The 19,596-nt window shown below is 40.0% G+C and overlaps 1 protein-coding gene across 6 annotated transcripts in view; it reads left to right on the top strand.

The window, feature by feature from the left end:
- NLGN4X (neuroligin 4 X-linked) overlaps nucleotides 1-19,596 on the top strand; it is a 154,012-nt gene that overhangs the window by 86,562 nt on the left and 47,854 nt on the right. The window lies entirely within an intron of this gene.

The following is a 19,596-nucleotide window of genomic DNA, read 5'->3' as shown; positions in this document are numbered from 1 at the left end:
TGCTTCCTGTGGATGCCCAGGATCATGACAGCCGCTTCAGCACAGTGCTTTCCCACACTGTGAATAGGAACATGTATGTGAATTTTGTAACCCCATAGGTGGAGAAGGTCACAAGGGCTTTTATTGCAGAATGAGAAGAAGTGTAGTTCTGGATGCATGTAAGTTTAAAATCAGAGAACAAATACATTCTGAAAAAGCCTTGTTACTGCATTAGCACTAAATTACATTGGGCCATTATTGCTTTTTTGTGGAGAGCATCATCCAAATGTAATTTATGTGATAGATACGGTATTCTCTTTGAAGTAAAAAAGTGTAGCCACAGAAATTGACAGGGTGTAACTATGCATTTAGTTTTCCATGCCTTCTGTCTCTTCAGTGTGAGTGCTTTTCTTTGCTTCATATGTAGAACACTAACCTGGTGTTAAAGAAGGCAGTGAATCCCCTCATCATGGACAGCTCCTTGTATGTGCTAGATATCAGTGTGTGAACAGGAGCCTCCAGATGGGAGTGACATGCACACGTTTAATGATCTGATATTCTTCACCAATCAAGGTACGACTGAACATTCTATTACTGGACAGCATCAAGCAAATAAGAATACTCCAATGAAGGTAATTTTAGGACATTAGCAGAGTGGCAGTCCCTCCCACCCCTAAAAACGCAAATTGTAATGTTGACAGTTTTCACATTAGCATTGTTATTTGTTGTACCTGTTCTCCCCCGCAAAGAAAACCATATTCAAACCTGATTTGAATCTTTGCAAAGCATCAATCTGATGTGCATTTTCTCCCAGTAGGGTTTGTCAGTACATAGAAGCACTGTCAAATAATTTTTAGACACATCAGTTTGTGAAGTATTTGTTTTCTTTAATTGGCTGCTGTCAGGAACAAGCCAGCAGTAAATCACATGAAGTACGTGGAGTTATCTCTTTATTAGAAAGGGGAGGGGGACAGGATCTGCACAGGAGTGCCATGCCTAATGAGCATAGCAACTCTTCTTCAGTAGGTCTTGGCCCCATGAAGCAGTTGTGGAGACTGAAGGTCCCTGTCTTCTCGCAGCTGCCTAAGCTCCCCTCCTCTCCAGGGTTTTTCCCCAAACAATCTGAGAATGTGCCTGCATGCCTGTCAATGCTCCATCCTTTTTGTGCTTCTCTTGGTTCTGGGAGACCAGGAGTAGGATGCCTCTTCATCATCTTGCTTCATCTCTGCTTCTTGGCCTCCTTCATCCTACTCTCCTGCTGCAGCTTCTCGCTCTCGTTCTGGACCGCTCTCTGCCACAGGCTCCTCCCACTCACTAAGCCTTCTTACCTCTTCAACTTCTGGCACCTTCTCCCATTCTTCTCCCTCTGACCACTCAATGTCACACCACCACCAATCCCCTGGCTTTGAGCCTTCTTCCCGTGCAGGTTCCCCAGCTGGTTCCTCCTACCATTCCTCTTCCTCTGTGTCCAACCAGTCCAGGACAGCTGCTTCAGTTTTGCTTTGTTTTAGAATAGTCTCTCCTCAGTTTCAGATTTTTCTGGGTTCTCCAGGGGAGGGTTGAGGCAGGGCACAATATGGCAATTGTGGTTCTCTCAGGGGTGTCTGAAGGTATATTTTCCAAGCCCCTGAACTTCTTCTCCCAGCCGTAATACTCTGGTTATGAACTTAATTTGTTCTGGAGGTCCGTTCTTAAACTGAAACCATTCTTAACCTGAGGTAGCACTTTAGCTGATGGGGCCTCCCGCTGCCACCATGCCGCGGTTGCACAATTTCTGTTCTCATCCTGGGGCAAAGTTCTTAACCCGAGGTACTACTTCCAGGTTAACAGAGTCTGTAACTTGAAGTGTTTGTAACCTGAGGTGTTTGTAACCCGAGGTACCACTGTACTTTATTGCATTTGCATCACTGTATGTTGGGGCATTTGGTAATGAACATTGTATGCACAGACACCAGCCATTCCTTGAGCACCACTCTGACATGGCTGGATGCGAATGATACCCAAAGAAATTGTATCAGTGTAATTGCTTATGACAGTAGGGGAGTGAGCATAGAAAAGGCCGCAAATGTGACTTTTGTTGCTGAAAAAATATCCAAAGAACAGGTGAAAGGAAAGACAGGCAGAAAAACAACAACCCAGGGTTGTGGTATTCTCCTGATGGTGATGATGATAATAATGGCTTGATTTTGTATGAATTTCTGTTTGGGGTGATATCCAAGTAAGTCATACAGAGTAGACCCATTGAAATCAACAGACTTAAGAAACTTAAATTTTGTATGAATTTTCAATGGATCTACTGTTCAGTATGACAAAACATTAACTATTGCCCACAGTGCTTTATTTCACAAGAACTATAGAACTATTTACTTATTTAATTACTGACAGATTAATTTAAAGTTAACACAATGTTTCATGCAGCAGCACCTTGTTTCAATTTAGCAATGCTTGAGTAAGCACTGTAGCTAAGTACAGCATGCCTGCTTTGTTTCCGTCTGCCTTTTATTTCACCTGCCCTGTGGGTAGCTAAATACTACAATTTTAAGAGTTGATCATTTGTGAATAAATGTGGCCTGACACTGAGGTGGCACAGAAAAGACCTCTTAACTGGAGTTAAAAATAAGCTAGAGTTGTGATGGACAAAGTGGCCCACCAAACAAAAGAGCCTGGTATTGCTGTTTTAGAACAAACAACTACGTTAAGGATCGCCACACCAAATAATCGAGGGCAGAAATTGCATATCTGTAAATTTCATGCCTAAATCCTAAAACAGCTGGAATCTTTAGCTCTTCTTCCTGCATCTTCACTGTCTGCTCTTTGGTTGAAGTTGGCATTCCAGTTCTTTAGCCGACATTGAGAGTTAAAAACATTTGCTTGTGATCTTGTTTTGGTCAAATGAAAAATAATTGGATTTGAATGTACTGAACCCAAAATGTGCTCTTTTCAATCAATAAACAGTTAATTGATGCAGAGAATTGTCTCATTAAATCTTTGTATAATGTGCATTTTACAATCACTCACACTCAGTAGGAATAATTTTGTAAAATTCAATACCAAATCTTATTACCAATCACAGTAGCCTTCTGCAAATATTTACCAGTGGGGCAGTGTGCACCAAAAAACAAACACCAGGAGAGGACTGCATATCATGTTGTTCTTACATGTAAAATTTATGGTCAGAAACTGGAGTCTCATGGGCTACCAATTAACCTATCATTTGTCTGTTACCTTACAGCAGATGAAGAAGCCCTTTAACTCTGGGGAATATCTCCATAATTGGCTTCAAGAAGGAGGAAAGATTGATGGCAATATTTTTTTTTAATAATATTTATTAACAGTTTAAAGATTACAGAAAAAAGCAAAAGAATTAAACAATACAATACAATACAAAAACAAAGACACTACATAAGAATAACACTAAAACATTGAATTAACAAAACAAAACAAAAACACTTTAAAACACATCCAATAGAAAGATTGCTGGCAATATGTCCAGAACAGTATACTGGTATGGTATGTGCTTTCACTTTCAGCCAGCTACTGGTAGGAGCAAGTGAGCAAAAGAGAGGATAGAAGGGACTTGGTGCCTCTCATTGCTATCTGCCCTAAACAGACACACTTGCCATTGTAGTGTCTCACAAGTAACCTAAGTCTGGGTTTTCCAGTAAATTAATCCATTTCTACCTGATTGCTAATGATAAAGGGTTTTTTAAAATAAATATTTTAAGAAGTTTTTAAATAATTAGACATCACTATTATCTTGAAGACAGAGGCAAGAGTAATAACAGAATGGTTGCAAAAAATGAAGCAAATAACCATTTCAAACCTTCTGGAAAAGTCTGGGTGGTTAAACCAAAATAATTTTATAAATTAAGTTTTGGATAATAAAGTCCAACAAATGAAATTCTAATTGCAATTGGTGCAGAATAAGTTGCAGAATAAGTATGCAGGATTTTCCATCTCCATAGGAGTTTTTCATTAAACCAAATGTAAAATACCATCTGTCAAAATGTAAAATAAAAATTATGCACATGGGGCATAATTTATAGTCCCTTATTCTATGGCGCATACAGTTCCTTATTACAAGCTAGGATTTATCTGTGTTAAATTAGTAAATTTCCATGATGGGAAATTTTCGTATTAAAATACTGTTTAGATTTTTAAGAGATTTGATACTTTTCCATTTGCCTTTTGATGTGGGGATTCTTTAATATCTATCTGCACTTACTGCATAGTACTATTTGTAGAAAATAACTTATTGGGAGTAAATCATCTCAAACAAACCCACCACAGGAAAGATGCATCCTGGTTACTGGGGGCGGGGGGGAAGGAAGGGCAAACAATGGAAACTTCAAGGACTATTAGAAAATGCCACAGAATCAGAAAAAGTGCACTGAAGGGGAGAGGAAACAGCAGGCCTTTAGTATCCAAAGGATTCCTATTGCTTGGTGTCCGAACAACTCATTTATCAACTACAACTCTCACTTCCCTAAAAACACTTACAGGTGGGAGCAACCAGGCTGGCTAATTGCTTAGAAGGTTACCTGCACATTTTGCTTCATAACTTTCTTAATAGGAGAACTAGAAACCTATTTTTCTCCATCAGACCTGGTTACAAATGATATGAAAAGTTTCCCCAAGCCATAAAAGTATTTTGATGATCAATGTGTAAATTTAGTATAATTTCACTTGCTACTTGCATATTCTTCTAGAACTCAATAGTTCTATAGGTCAAATTTATTCACGATAGCATTTAGGTGAAATGCCCCAACACAACATTAGACTTGTTTTATATGCATACCAGAGAGCATGTGTTACAGTGCAAGCTTTGCAAGACAAGGAAAAAGTTGACATCAAACCCAGAGGGAACAATTTATACAGCCTATTACAGGAGCTGTACCTCAAACTCAAGCACAAGGAGGAGACCTGACAACACTAATCGGCTTGAGAGCAGAAGACACTGCCTCAGTGACAGGCTTTTGACCTTTAACAAAAATCAATCTCTGTGATTATGAAAGACACTAAGCCTACTATAACAAACCCAAGTGCATGAGTAGCCTTTGCTAAAAGAGTAAGTGGTACCCTTCTCTCAAAAGAGAGTCTCCAAAACTAATGGAGAAAAGTAACCGTACTATGAGAGATTTCTCAGCTGCCGAATAAGAAATACCATGTTGCTTGTAAACGTTTGGAGATAAGGGAATAAGTTCCACTTCGACAGGAAATCATTCTTGCTAAATGAATTTCTACTATTTAATTGTTCATAATCTCAAGAGCATGGGGCTGGGTAGAGGGAGTGTAAGAAATGTATGGAGGCTATAGCCGAACTATCTTGAAACTAGCCATCAGTGATAACAGCATTTGGAATGAGGCCTGCTGTTTCAGCACAGGAAACATGATGGATTTGTGGCTTTCAAGCAATCAGACACATTCTGCCACAGACCTTTGAAATATACATCATTTCATGAACCTCCATCTCCAAATTCCCCAATCAGTAGGAAGTTTTGGGGGCAACTCTTTATTTAGTCCACTTTCTTCCTCTGGTGACTTTCACAATATGACACTGTGTTTGCTCGATCACACTTCCCAAAGGGTATTCTCTGTAATTATGAAGAATTTTAAAGAAAAATAAATAGATGAAACTTCTCATTGTTATTAGGAAAAGAGAAATGAATAAATTTAAATAGGCTATACCTGAGTAAGTTATACATGAAGTAGATCCATTATAATCAGTGGACTTAGTCATGACTAATGTTATGTATTGAAGTTCTCACCCTGGCCACCAGGAGTATTGCGTATATAGTTTTCACTCAGGTCCACGTCAGTTACTTTAGGCGGGAAACCCTGGGTTGTTGTTGCTACGGTGTTGACAGCCGGCTGCCTATAAAAGCAGGCAGCTGAGCTGTTTGCGGTTCAATTCTGTTCCAGCTTACAAATAAAGAGCTGCTTTGGAGAAATCACTGCGTCATCTGCTATTTACCCACTATTTAATAACACTATTTAATTGATTTGTAAGCTGGAACAGAACTGAACCGCAAACAGCTCAGCAGCCAGCTGTCAACATTGTAGCAACAACAACCCAGGGTTTCCCGCCTAAAGTAACTGACGTGGACCTGAGTGACAACTATATACACAATACTTCTGGTGGTCAGGGTGAGAACTTCAATACATAACACCTAACATAAATACATGGATATCAATGAATGAGCTGCAGCATCATACTAGTGGGGAATACCCTTCCCTCCTTCCTACGGCCCCCTGTCTATTCCACAGAATCTCATCGAACCTTCCATAGCAGATGCAGTTCAGGGAAAGGGGAGCAAAGGTAAATACCATTCAAACAAGTGGACATTTATAACACAAGTAGGATGCCACAACTGGGGGGGGGGGGAATGCAACATGTGACTTCTCTACAGCATTTCACTTGAAATCTTTAAGGGTGTTTTCTTTTTAAAATATTAATTCCAAATTTAAAATGTTTTTAATAAAAAAAACTTTCTTACATTCCATATTTATCAGTTAATTTCGTCATTTAATTCATGTATTTTAAGAGCTTTATAGTCGTTTTATAGTGGCTTACAACAGCACAGCGAAATTGTTTTTCAAAAATGGTTTCGGTTTGTTTTGCATAATGGAACTTTATCAAAGAGGGGATTTTCTAAAATCTCTCATCATAGGAAGTCAAGTTGTTATCCTTCCCTTTATCCTTTATAATGCCGTAGCATGCTGATTTGTTGGGTTAGATAGTAGTAACAAGAAATGTAAATGAGACAAATAAGTTGCATGGAATTTATCCCATATCACTGGTATCCCATCTCTTCTTTCCATAATGAAATGGCCTCATTCTGTCAATTGCAGCTTTTCTCACCCACTGACAGATCACACTCTACATTCTATTAAAGGTTGTTGTTTTTTTAAGGCTCTTGCATATGGTTTCAAAAATGTTGCATTGGGGTTTGACGTTTTCCAGTTTTTAACTCAGAAATTATACCTCATATAGGAAAATAATTAAAGTGGAAATTATTCAGCTTGTGATCTGGTTCTGAATTTGCTTTCCTATACTGTATGTTTCCATTCCTTCATCCCAACTGTTTTGTACATAGGCACTGTAATATATATTTATAAATTTAGATTGACACAATATTGCCTGCCCAATGCAGTTTTTGATGACAGTGTGTATTCCACAGTGTTGTTGTACAATGAGTCCAACTCTACCTTTTTTGAGAGGTGCTTTCACTGAACTTTTTATTTTATTTTGTATATTTTACAATTTGATCCTATACATATTTTCTTTGCAGCTATTCTCTCTATATTCAATTATGCTTATATGCCAATTAATGGTGCATCAGACTGCAAGATCAGATTACAAGAAATTTATATTTGTGGGATTACATTAACCACATGGATGTGTTTAAATTAATGATTGTGATATCATTTAATATTCTAGCAAATACTCAAATATCATCTTGCAGAGCCTCTTGCCTAGACATGAAATTTCACAGTTTTAAACATAATAACATATTCTGAACTAGAGCTACAGCCCAATTAGTCTAATAATCTACTGGTTGAATTTGAATATGGACAAATAACATTTCTGAAGCAAGAAACGTATTTTATTTGTTTTATCTAAAATTAAACTCCAGTTTTGCTAATATGTAGATTACTATGTTTCGCTTTACATCTGTTCTGAGTTGCCCAGGGGACAATCAGGGTTGGAGACAGTCCCAAGTAATAATTACTAGATTTAAAAGTGTGTAGGAATATATTTGTCCTGGAAGCTCTGAGTGCATCCTGCAATCTGTTTTGTAAGTAGTGTGGCTAATCCAGTTATGTCTGCTTATCTCCTATACTCCATCTTTAAAATGTTTTAAACGGTTGACTAGGACAGCAACATCACACCCAGCTTTTGTTTAATGGATTATTGAAGTTAGAGGAAGCAAATGGTGCCAGCAATGTCATAAGTAAAAACCTTGTTATGTGCCTGGCTCTCCTGATATACTTTTAAACTGCCCCCTGCATTTAACTTGCAATATATCTCTTTATTTTATTTTTTTTAAAAAAATAGGTTTTTGTTAATAGTTTCTTTTATCGACACCATCAAATTAATTTGAATTGACCTACTTTACTCCCTACAATACGTAATAGCACCTACACATATCTCTAAGTACTTTAATTGAGTTTCTTATCTGATTTTTTTCCCCCTATGGCTTTCGCAGAAGGATTTGGGTTAGATTGTTGCATCTCTTGCCTTAGAGCAGGAAGCTCACTGTATTGTTGCTCAGTTTCCAAGTGCCATTGTATGCAAGGATGGGAAGAAAGAGTCATTATCTCAAAAAGTACGCTGCAAGGCGGCAAGGGAGAGATTAATCTTGATTGGTTTCTCCCCACATGCCCAACACAAAATTAATTGCCACCAATTGTTCTGGTGAGCAACCTTTTTGATATATGAACTACATCAGGTCCAAATATTAGCAGCACTACTGTTGTTTCCACTGCCGTCTGATTGTAGCTCTCAGTGTCTTAGGGTGGTTTTTCTACTACTTTATCAGGGTAGGCAGCAGATAACAGCACATTGCTGCAAAAATACGTGGGGCTAGACCTGGCTGCAGTTGTAGGCCTCTAAAAGCTCTACAGCTTCTCTGTAGGCATGCCACATTTTTACCTCCTCTTTTTTTTTTGCTCCTGTGCCACTCGAGGCATCCATGTCATAGGCTAGTTACCAGTGCTTTAAATAGGTCTCAGTATGAGTCATCTCCAAAAATAACACTGTACCTGGGAGAAGAAAGGATCGAAGAAGATTGGAAGAAATTTAAGATTTATTTACAGAAATATTGTGATTTAGTGGAATGTTAAGAAGGATGCTTGGTTATAAAGAATTGGCCATCACTAAATTGGATCGGAATTTGATGATAAGTGAGATTAAGAGAAACAAAATTTGTTGGAGAACTGTTATATTATATTTAAATGAGTGGTTACAAAATTGCAAATAAGATGATAATTTGCTTGGAAAAATTTATTAACGATGTAAGTGGGAGCGGGAGACGTGAGGAAGTCTAAAGAAGTTATGAAATTTTGTTAAAACAAAGCAATGCTGTTTATTATTTTTGTATCTCTTTTATTAAAAACCCCAATAAATATTTTAAAAAATAAAATAAAAAAATAACACTGTAAAATGGGCTAGTCACTCACTCTCACTCCAACCTACCTTCCAGAGTTGTTGTGAGGATAAAAGGGAGAGGAGTAGAAATATGTATGCCGTCCTGAGCTCCTTGGAAGAAAGGTCGGCTATAAATGCAATAGAATAAATAAGTGAATAAAGTCAATATAGATTGAACTGTTTTACCATCATATAATTTCACCCCCAGGACTGCTGAGGGTACCTTCTGCCCTTCCATGAATTTGGGAGGATGAGTGGACTTCCCTAAACTGGGAAGTAAATTTCCACCTATCTTTAGATAGAAGCCCAATTCTGAACCAGGTAGCCAAGCATCTGACATAACAGGGTTCTTCTTATTTTATTATTTATACCCAGCCCAACTGGCTGAGTTTCCCCAGCCACTCTGGGCAGCTCCCAACAGAGGACAAAAAACGAATAAAATTTCAAACATTAAAAACTTCCCTAAACAGGACCACCTTCAGATGTCTTCTAAAAGTCAGATACATGTATATTTCCTTGACATCTGATGGGAGGGTGTTCCACAGGGTGGGTGCCACTACTGAGAAGGCCCTCTGCCTGGTTCCCTGTAACTCTGCAGGGAGGGAACCACCAGAAGGCTCTCGGTGCTGGACCTCAGTCTCTGGGCTGAACCATGTGAGGGCTTTAAAAGTCAGCACCAACACTTTGAATTGCGCTCAGAAATGTAATGGAAACCAATGTAGGTCTTTCAGGACCCGTGTTATATGGTCTCGGCAGCCACACCCAGTCACCAGTCTGGCTGCTGCATTCTGGATTAGTTGTAGTTTCTGGGTCACCTTCAAAAGTAGCCCCACGTAGAGCGCATTGCAATAATCCAAGCAGGAGATACCTAGAGCATGCACCACTCTGGCGAGACTGTCTGTGGGCAGGTAGGGTCTCAGCCTGCGTACCAGATGGAGCTGTTAGACAGCTGCCCTGGACACAGAATTGACCTGCACCTCCATGGACAGCTGTGAGGGCATGTACTGATTTATGCTAGCAAATTGCAAACATGAACTCACAAGAGGCATTCACAGGAGAATTTAGGAATAACATTGCTACATTCTTAACTCTAAGTCACAATGTGATTGAATAAGACAGGCAATGGGACAAGTAGCTGAAAGCTAGTTTCAGCACATTCCATGAGAATGGAGAAAAGCTGCACTGGGGGTTGGCTAAATTTAATTCCAGACCTTAAATTTCATTTTATACAGTTTAATAATGGTTTGTCTCAGTTTAATTCAGTTTACTGTCATAGGAGGTAATTCATACAATTACACTGAGTTACAATTTTCTCCAATGAGCCTATGCAGGGTGGGGGGATCTACCCTGCTAAAAATTAAAGGACATTTTTCAGCTGTATTTGGTTAAAAAAATATAAAGTAATATAGAAAGCCAGACAGGAGAAACAAAGGCAATGTGTGACTTTAATAGAGGAGAAGCGATTAAAATGATCTCACTGTCAGTTTATCTTGAGACTGCATACTAGCATCCATTCTGTAACGCATTGTTACTGCATAATATTAGATCTTCTCCCAAACGCATTAATTTTCATGCAGTAAGATCTTGCCTTTAATCCATGTTCCTATAAATGATTTTATGTCCCCTACTTTTGCTTATGACTCAGCCATCCTTGCTGCTATCCCCCCCCCCAGTTTTATCAATAGAACCAAATTGTATTCTTAATATATCATTACATAAAACTATGCCTAGCACAAAAAACAACAATGGTGATGTTTGGCCAAGCTAAATGATTTTGAAACATAAACTAAAGCTTAAATCCAACACTTTCCACACATCTGTAGTAGTACAGTTGCTGTTTTAGCCAGTGTGTTTAAGAATGAACTTGTAGCTTATTGTCTGCAGGTTTGGTCACATGTAGAGAGTGAGTGTAGGGTTTTTCCCTCCCCACAAAATTTAGGTTGTGCTCAAATAGAGAAAGGTTCTGTATCTGCAGTCACAGATGTTGTCATGTGCCTCTAGCCAGTAAACCCTGGAAACTTGAACATAGGGATAGCTCCCCCCCCCAAAAAAAAGTGGTTCATGTACTGTATTGTGGGAATACAGGAGCATATAAGAGGAAAAATGTCTCTGCCTGAGCTATGGCAAACCTACTTATTGTGGTGAAATTTTGTCAGGAGCTAATGATTGCTGTCATTGGCAGTACTTTGACTCAGTACCACAGTTCTCATCTGCCATACCACAGCTTCCACTGGACAGAGGGAAATGGCCCAAGACAATGTCTCCCACACTGCTCCCACCATGCCCCACCCCTCCACACAGAAACCAAAATGATGCTTGTACACATGCCAGACAAATGAAAATATTGAGGATCCATTCTGGATCTTTCACAACAGTTGGGGTTGGTTTTATTTGTGTGTTGTTGTTTTTTTGCAGTTAGAAGAAAAATGTATAATACTCTAAAACACTAGCTAAATACCAATGACATTATGTGACAGTATGACAAACATTCAGAAAAAAGAAACTATACCACTACAAATTGTTCAGAAGCACTCTTGGGCATGGTTTAAGTTTTTTGAAAAAAAATATAATGGTGGCTAAAGGTTTACTATATGCTTGTGAAACATGGACCACTTATAAACGCCATCTCCAACTCCTCGAAAGATTCCATCAACAGTGTCTCCGAAAATTTTTACACATTACTTGGAAAAGACGGGCGAACTAATATCAGTGTACTGGAAGAAGCAAAGATCACCAGTGTTGAAGTAATGATTCTTCAACATCAACTTCGATAGACTGGTCATGTTGTGTGGATGCCTGATGATTGTCTTCCAAAGCAACTACTCTATTCCAAACTTAAAAATGGAAAGCATAATGCTGGTGGTCAACAAAAGAGGTTTAAAGACTGTTTCAAGGCAAATCTAAAAAAATGTAGTACAGTGGTACCTCTGGTTACATACTTAATCCATTCCGGAGGTCCGTTCTTAACCTGAACTTTAGCTAATGCTAAAGTGGGGCTAGCACCACTTTAGCTAATGGGGCCTCCCGCTGCTGCCATGCTGCCACATGATTTCTGTTCTCATCCTGAAGCAAAGTTCTTAACACAAGGTATTATTTCTGGGTTAGTGGAGTCTGTAACCTGAAGCGTATGTAACCCGAGGTACCACTGTATAAACACCGACAACTGGGAAACACTGGCCTGCAAGCACTCCAGTTGGAGAACAGCCTTTACCAAAGGTGTGATGGGCTTTGAAGACACTCGAACTCAGGACACAAGGGAGAAACGTGCTAAGAGGAAGGCATGCTTGGCAAATCCACACTGTGATCAACTCCTGCCTGGAAACCAATGTCCCCACTGTGGAAGGACCTGTGGATCCAGAATTGGCCTCCACAGTCACCTATGGACTCAATGTTAAAACCGTGTTTATGGAACACAATCTTACTTGGCTACGAGTGATCACAAAAGAAGAAGAAGAAGACGACTGCACAAGGCTCCTGCCCTCCTCAAATTCACAGCACTTTAACTCTTAAAAATGGAAAAACACACTTTTTCTTTTCTTTTTTTTTCAAAATACCGTCTCCACAGAAGTAAGAACACAGAAATCTAATTTAGCACATAAAAGTAGCTAGTTGAATATGGGTTTTGCCAAAATTGCAATGGTTTTTTTTGGGGGGGGCGGCAAAGTGTGGGATTCTCACTCAGTCTTTCATTGGATACTGGTCAGATTTAGGTCCAGAGATGGATGGAACATTGAACTTTTTGAAATGTGTTTTCTCTTTTTGTTGTTGTCCATTTAAGTCTATAATCTTATGAATCTTAATTTCAGAGTAATCGCTATTAGATTTAGCAGGACTGACTCTCGATTAAGTGTGCAGACTTTCTGCACATAGTACATACGAGCAAATAAATATCTGTTTATTATAAAACTTACTATCTGGGCAGTCATACCTCAGGTTGTGAATGGCACGTTCGCAACCCACAGCACTGCATCTGCACGTGCGTATGACGCGATTTGGTACTTCTGCACATGCGCGTGACATCATTTTGCGCTTCTGCACATGCACAAGTGCCGAAACCCAGAAGTAATCTGTTCCGGTACTTCCAGGTTCGGTGCGGTCCACAACCCAAAAACATGCAACCTGCAGTGTTTGCAGTGTGGAGAGATATAAATCTATGTTCTTCTGTGCAGTTTAGAGAGGAAGATAATATTACATTTACACAGAGGTTGTATAGATTCAAAACAACTTTAAGTGCTAGGGAGAGGAATGAAGTATCACTTGCTGGCTTCACAGTTACCTCTGTCTGCAGTGGAGATGGGCAGGGGACCGAAGAATACAGTACTGAGATTATTTATGGTAGACTCTGAAAGGATTGGATGCCTTTGCCCTTAAAGTGTGGGTAAAACTACAAGCCACATTCATTTTGAAAGATCCTACATTTTGATCCTGGTCCATATTAGGGACATGTGCTGAAAATATGGCTGGTATTTTCCCGACAAGGTTGTAGTAAAAAGCACCTATGAGGCAAATAGCAGCTGGGGAGGGGTGATTTTGGTCAATGGGAAACAGTCATTGGGCTGTTCTGATCTGTATTGGAAGTGCAGAGCCACATCAACTCAAGGTCTCCTGGAAGCCATTCCTTAAAAATGAAAGTAGCTGCATTGAGCACATTTTCATTTTCTTTCTTTCTTTTTTAAAGCACCATTAATGTTGCATGTAGTCTGGTCCTAGCTTGCACTTTTTTGTTGCTGTTCCTCCTGTAAATGATACTGCTTCTTCTGTTGTTGGCTTAGCTTCAAATTCTCATTGAGGTTCTGGTTTGGAATGTTTGTTCTTATTCAGGATTTCATTCATAATTTGAACGGGCCTGGGCTTTTGCAGCATAACAAGATTGCTGTCTTCAGTTCTTTACAAGTGTGAATTCTATTAATTTTATTGAGTTCAACTCAGAAGTAGGTTTGTACAGAATTGGAGCATTCAATTCTGGTGGTCAGTAATTATCAGTAATATTGCAAAGGCTAATGGTTCATTATTTCAAACATGCTCCTTTCCCTTGTGATGAGTTCGGTATGCTAAAGTAAATACATGAGACACAAATGACATGAGGGTAGACATATCCAGATGTTTGTATTGCGCTAAGTGCCCAGCTGGAGCAAGGATGTGGTTGAATGGGGGCTTGTCATGAAGAATTGCCACCAGGGACTGTGGAGCAATTGCTCCAGATGGACACTGTGCAATCCAAACATCCAAATTTGTGCTATTTGTGTTTCATGTATTTACTTTTGCTTACTGCTGCCACAAGGGAAAGAAGCGTTTTGATCTCTGGGCTAAAATGGGAATGACACACCACGAAGTCATGGAGTTCCCACGAAGCAACATTTGCAGCCAGGACTTGTGGGACTTCATCAAGTGAAACTTCAGCAGAAAATGATGGTAGCCCTCTGCTGCCTACTGTCGTCTCCTCCCTATAAGGAAGAGATTTTTGAGGAAAGGGGAAGGGGTTACAGGGAAGAGGGGAATGTAGATTGGCCTGCTCAAGTTTGTCACCAGGAAGAACAAAAAATGTGTGCTGTGCCAAAACCTGTCCTTTGATTCCTCATCCAAAATATATGCTATTTCTCAGGGCACTTTAGAATTTTAGTGGGGTTGAGCTTACCTTATCACTGGGTTTTTTAAAAAATATTTCTTTGTCAAATCTTCTAGTGTTCTGCAGTCCTCCCAACTGCCTGTGCTTCCTGATCTGGAAGAGACCTATGTGGGAAGTTACCTCATGTTGATAGCTTTTAACTGAAGCAGGGGAAACCAGGGGAGGGGCAGCCTACCAAATACTTGAGATTATGATATACTATTTTGTTTTCAAAGCCAGCCCCACTTTAGCCTTTTTTAATGCACTAATTACTTTCTGTCTTCTTTTATAAAAGTGTTTCTGCATAAAATATCAGGATGGCGTGCATCTGTAAAAACACAAAACACCATTAGTATCAATACAGATAGCCATTACAGTGACTGGTTAATCAATTAAACATCTGTAAACTAAGGCCTGTCTACATAAAAAGATCTTCAAGAGATGCCTGTAGTCAAAAGGGAGGATGCCTGTCAAATCTCTTCTAAAAGAGTGTTCCACGGATTGGGACCAGTGACACACCATGCCAACATCTAGTGAAGACCCTGTCAGACCTAAGTTTTTAGTATGTTAAAAATAAAAAAGACAAGGAATCTCCTCCCTGGAAGAGAGGGGAGTGGTTGTGGGCGGGAGCACGACTCCACCCCTAGCAGGTGCCTCTGAGGGGGTGTTACAGCAGCCTATATGCTGTGGCGCCAGCCCCTCCTTGGCCTCATTCTCCGCTCCGTCGTCTCGTCGTGAGTCACCCACCCTCCACTCCCTTTGAGCTCAGGGTCTTAGTTCCTTGGCCTTGCTATGGACCTTAGGTTGGTCGCCCTGGTTGTCCGGGGGGCCTGGTAGGAATTTTTCCATTTGGCATTACGCTTTTTGGTTTTTTCGCCTACCTCGTAGCAATCGTCACAACTTTTGTGGTATTGGTGGGTAGGTTAGGCATTGGAAAATGTGTTGTGGTGTCGAAGAGCTAGGTGTGGCCATCGCCTGCACCTTCAATTTTGGGTATTCCGTTAAAGGAATCTGGCGGTCGTGTATTTTGTCCGATGCCTGTGTGGCAGGAGGCCATGGCACAACCCGCGGTGACATCAGGGGAGAGCCTATAGTTGGATGAGCATCAACAGGCTCCACCTACTGGTGAATAAACCCCCCTTGTTTTAGACATCCAATGCCTAAGCCAATACCTTTTCACTGCTGTAATCAATAAAGTTGTGGCCTTTTCTTGCCCATTAACCTTATATCTTGTGTCCTTTCGTATTCATTTCACATTGTGGGGGTCGGGTCCTCGAACCACAACTACAATTACCCAAAAGCCCAGATGAGAATGTCATGAGTTTTTCAATGCTGACACTCAAGAAGGGTACAGAGCGCAGATTATGAGAAGGATTATTTGAAGAATGAAAGAAAGGACACCCCAGACATGCTTTGGGTAACTTGAACATAGGAGCCAACTCCTAGGTTCAAGGAGCTTTCAACATTTTGATCAAAACCAAATTGGGTAAATTTATTCAAAATGGCAACAGAATCTCTTTACTTAACTCCTCCTGCAAAAATAAAAATAATCATTGAATGGATTCAGTAACCCAATTACAAAAATATTTGGTAACTAGTCATGAAATTGTATGAGAGTAAAGAAAATCCCATAAAATCCTGCATCCGTTGAGACCCCAGAAATTCTCAATATGCATATTGGTACAAAAAGAGTAATTGTCATAGACAAAAAATAACTTGCTGTGATTCAATATCTATGATGTGATAGTAGTATGCACAGAGAACATGTCTCTGTATGTGACACACATATTTTCAGGCAAACTAATTAACTAAATCATTATTTTCAGAAATTATCTAGACTATTGACAATGTAAGGTGCATTATCTCTTAATGTTGGTTTCATATTGCTTCTGCATTTTTTACTGTTTTACAAATGAAATAAAAATAAGAAACGTGCTTATCTCAAAGAAAAAATAGGCAGTTTCTGAAGATGGATTTTTTTAATTCTTGCATTTCAGAAGCAGCTCTCATTGTAGTTATTCATATTGTATAACTGATGGGCTACATTTTTTGTAATATCTTTTATTTAGAGTTAATCTTAAACACTCAGAAACATAAGCTAGTGCAGGACACGCCTTTATTCTGATAAAAAGCAGCATATTATTTATTACATTTCCATCCTTCTCTCTCCGCAATGAGCTAAGAACATCATACACAGGGCTGTCATAATTCCCTCTAATGCAAAAATGGGATGTTCTAATGGAGATCAGTTTGGCAATGAATTGAGGCTTCCCCTCCTCAAAAAAGGTAGTTGTTTCTTCATACAGAAATATATATGTTTGCAAGACTTTTGTAAAAATAATAATCCTGGATAGCTCTGTTATCCTGTATAGCTCAGATGGTTAGAGCACGGTGCTGAGAATGCTAAGGTTACAGGTTCAATCCCTGTATGGGACAACTGCATATTCCTGCATTGCAGGAGGTTGGACTAGATCAGGCATGGCCAAACTTGGCCCTCCATATGTTTTGGGACTACAATCCCCATCATCCCTGACCACTGGTCCTGTTAGCTAGGGATGATGGTAGTTGTAGTCCCAAAACATCTGGAGGGCCAAGCTTGGCCATGCCTGGACTAGATGATTTTCAGGGTACTTTCCAACTCTTCAACTCTATGATTCTTTGAAATGACATAGACTGATAGGGACTTGTGGTCTGTGAGCTTCCAGGAGCTATTGGTTACTGACAGCCATTAAAACATTGAAAGTTCAGGGTGTCAGTTGGAAATAAAGGGAAGGGGAAAGGAATTAGGCTGCTTGAGTAGTATCCTTGGAGGAGAGAATTAAGGTTGGATAGGTTGCATATTAGGTTAACAGCCTCCCATCCTCATCCTATATGGAAGGAATTCATGGGGGATGAAATGAAAAGGACATTTTTTTCATTTGCCAACTCTATAGAAGCCTCTCTTGCTCTCTAAAAATAAACACTCAGGTTCAGGGCTAGCCTTTAAAGCTGTATAGAACAGCAGTGGAAGCTCCCAGAAGGGGTGAGAAAGTAAAAAAAAAAAGGGGGGCAGGGGGCTTTCTTTCTTCCAGTTTGTTGAAACCTTTTCCCAGTCTGAGAGTCCCCAACAGTATGTGGTTGATCCATTTCCAGGTTCTATTGTGCCTCAATCAGTAATACTCCTGTCAGGGAGTGGTGGAACCATGTAATGTGTTCGTGACAACTCTGGAAAGTAGGTTAAACGGGCAAGAGGTCACCCAGAGGGATTTACCCCCGAGCAGGGGTGAAACATGGCTCTCTCCAGTACATGTCTCATGCTATCTACAGCAACAGATGTGGTCTCTTCTCTTTCTCCTGAGAACCATTTAAAAGTCTCTCCATTGTGAAGAATCCCAGATTTCAAAGGATGCAAGGGTGGAGATGGAAGGAATATGCTGAATCTACTTTATCTTCACAAATTATCTAAAATTATGTATAGCAGATGGGTTTTTAGCTATCTAGACAGTTGCCACTTCATATTTTCAGTTCCTTTAAATGCATATCATGAGACTGGATGTGTGTTGTTTTCTAATTCTACCTATGCCTCTACTGAAATGCTTCCTCCGGTAACAATGGTGTTACAACAAATGCCAGCCTTAATGAGTCCAGACTATTCCTTATCTCCCGATGTGATGGAATATGCTGGTGAATTCTATAGTAGTAATAATTTTATCTTTGTCAAGAGTTCTGAACTTCCTGCTAATGGCCTTTCTGAAACATCATAGATCTCTGAGATCCCATAATGACTTCAGAACATAATCAACACTGTCAGCTGGAGCCACTGCTCTTTTCAGTTTCAGTACAATATGCTATTTCACCCTGAAACACAGCTGATAAGAAACACACCAGCATCTGTTTTGCTCATATATGTTGTTTTTGCAAAAACTACATAATTGCTAAATGGCAGAAAGGGGAACCTGCATGATTTTACTAGCATAGCTAGCTTTGCAAATCCAAATCCTCAGGCTCATTTTCCTAATGTTATCTTTTTTTAAAAAAAAATTTTTTAAAAAAAATTCAATGATTTGAGAAGCCCAGAGGCAGGAAAAATCTCAAAAATGCCTGCTTTGTTATTGTGATGCAGTTTGATCTCTGCTGAAAGAAGCAAATTTTGTAAAGACATTTTCAGCTGTAAAGAATTGCTTAAACAGACAGGTCTTGCTTGAGTAACTAAACTCAAGTTGCGGGTGGAAGGAGAGAAATGTAATCTCCTTTATGGGAGAGGTAGTCTAGTAGCAAATTGAAACTTTTTTTATTGTTTGAATCAGGAAATGTAGTAGCAATTATCCCAAAATCCTTATGACTGTTTGCTGGCTTTTGGTGCCAGACGCAGGTGGCGCTGTGGGTTAAAGCCTCAGCGCCTAGGACTTGCCGATCGAAAGGTCGGCGGTTCGAATCCCTGTGGCGGGGTGCGCTCCCGCTGCTCGGTCCCAGCGCCTGCCAACCTAGCAGTTCGAAAGCACCTCCGGGTGCAAGTAGATAAATAGGGACCGCTTACCAGCGGGAAGGTAAACGGCGTTTCCGTGTGCGGCTCTGGCTCACCAGATGCAGCTTTGTCACACTGGCCACGTGACCCGGAAGTGTCTCCGGACAGCGCTGGCCCCTGGCCTCTTAAGTGAGATGGGCGCACAACCCCAGAGTCTGTCAAGACTGGCCCGTACGGGCAGGGGTACCTTTACCTTTACTGGCATCTGAAACCAGCTACTTGGTTTCAAGATATAATAGACTGGGCCTTTGCTCAGTGATAAAGCATCTGCTTTACTTTCAGAGGTCATAATCCTCACTGCACGCACATGCTCATATATTGAGCATAGAAATCTGACTCCAGCTACAAAAGCTGAGG

Source organism: Podarcis melisellensis (genome assembly GCF_964234715.1).
Source record: "Podarcis melisellensis genome assembly, chromosome: 4".
Classification (NCBI taxonomy): domain Eukaryota; kingdom Metazoa; phylum Chordata; class Lepidosauria; order Squamata; family Lacertidae; genus Podarcis; species Podarcis melisellensis.
This window is presented reverse-complemented; position numbering and strand designations above follow the sequence as displayed.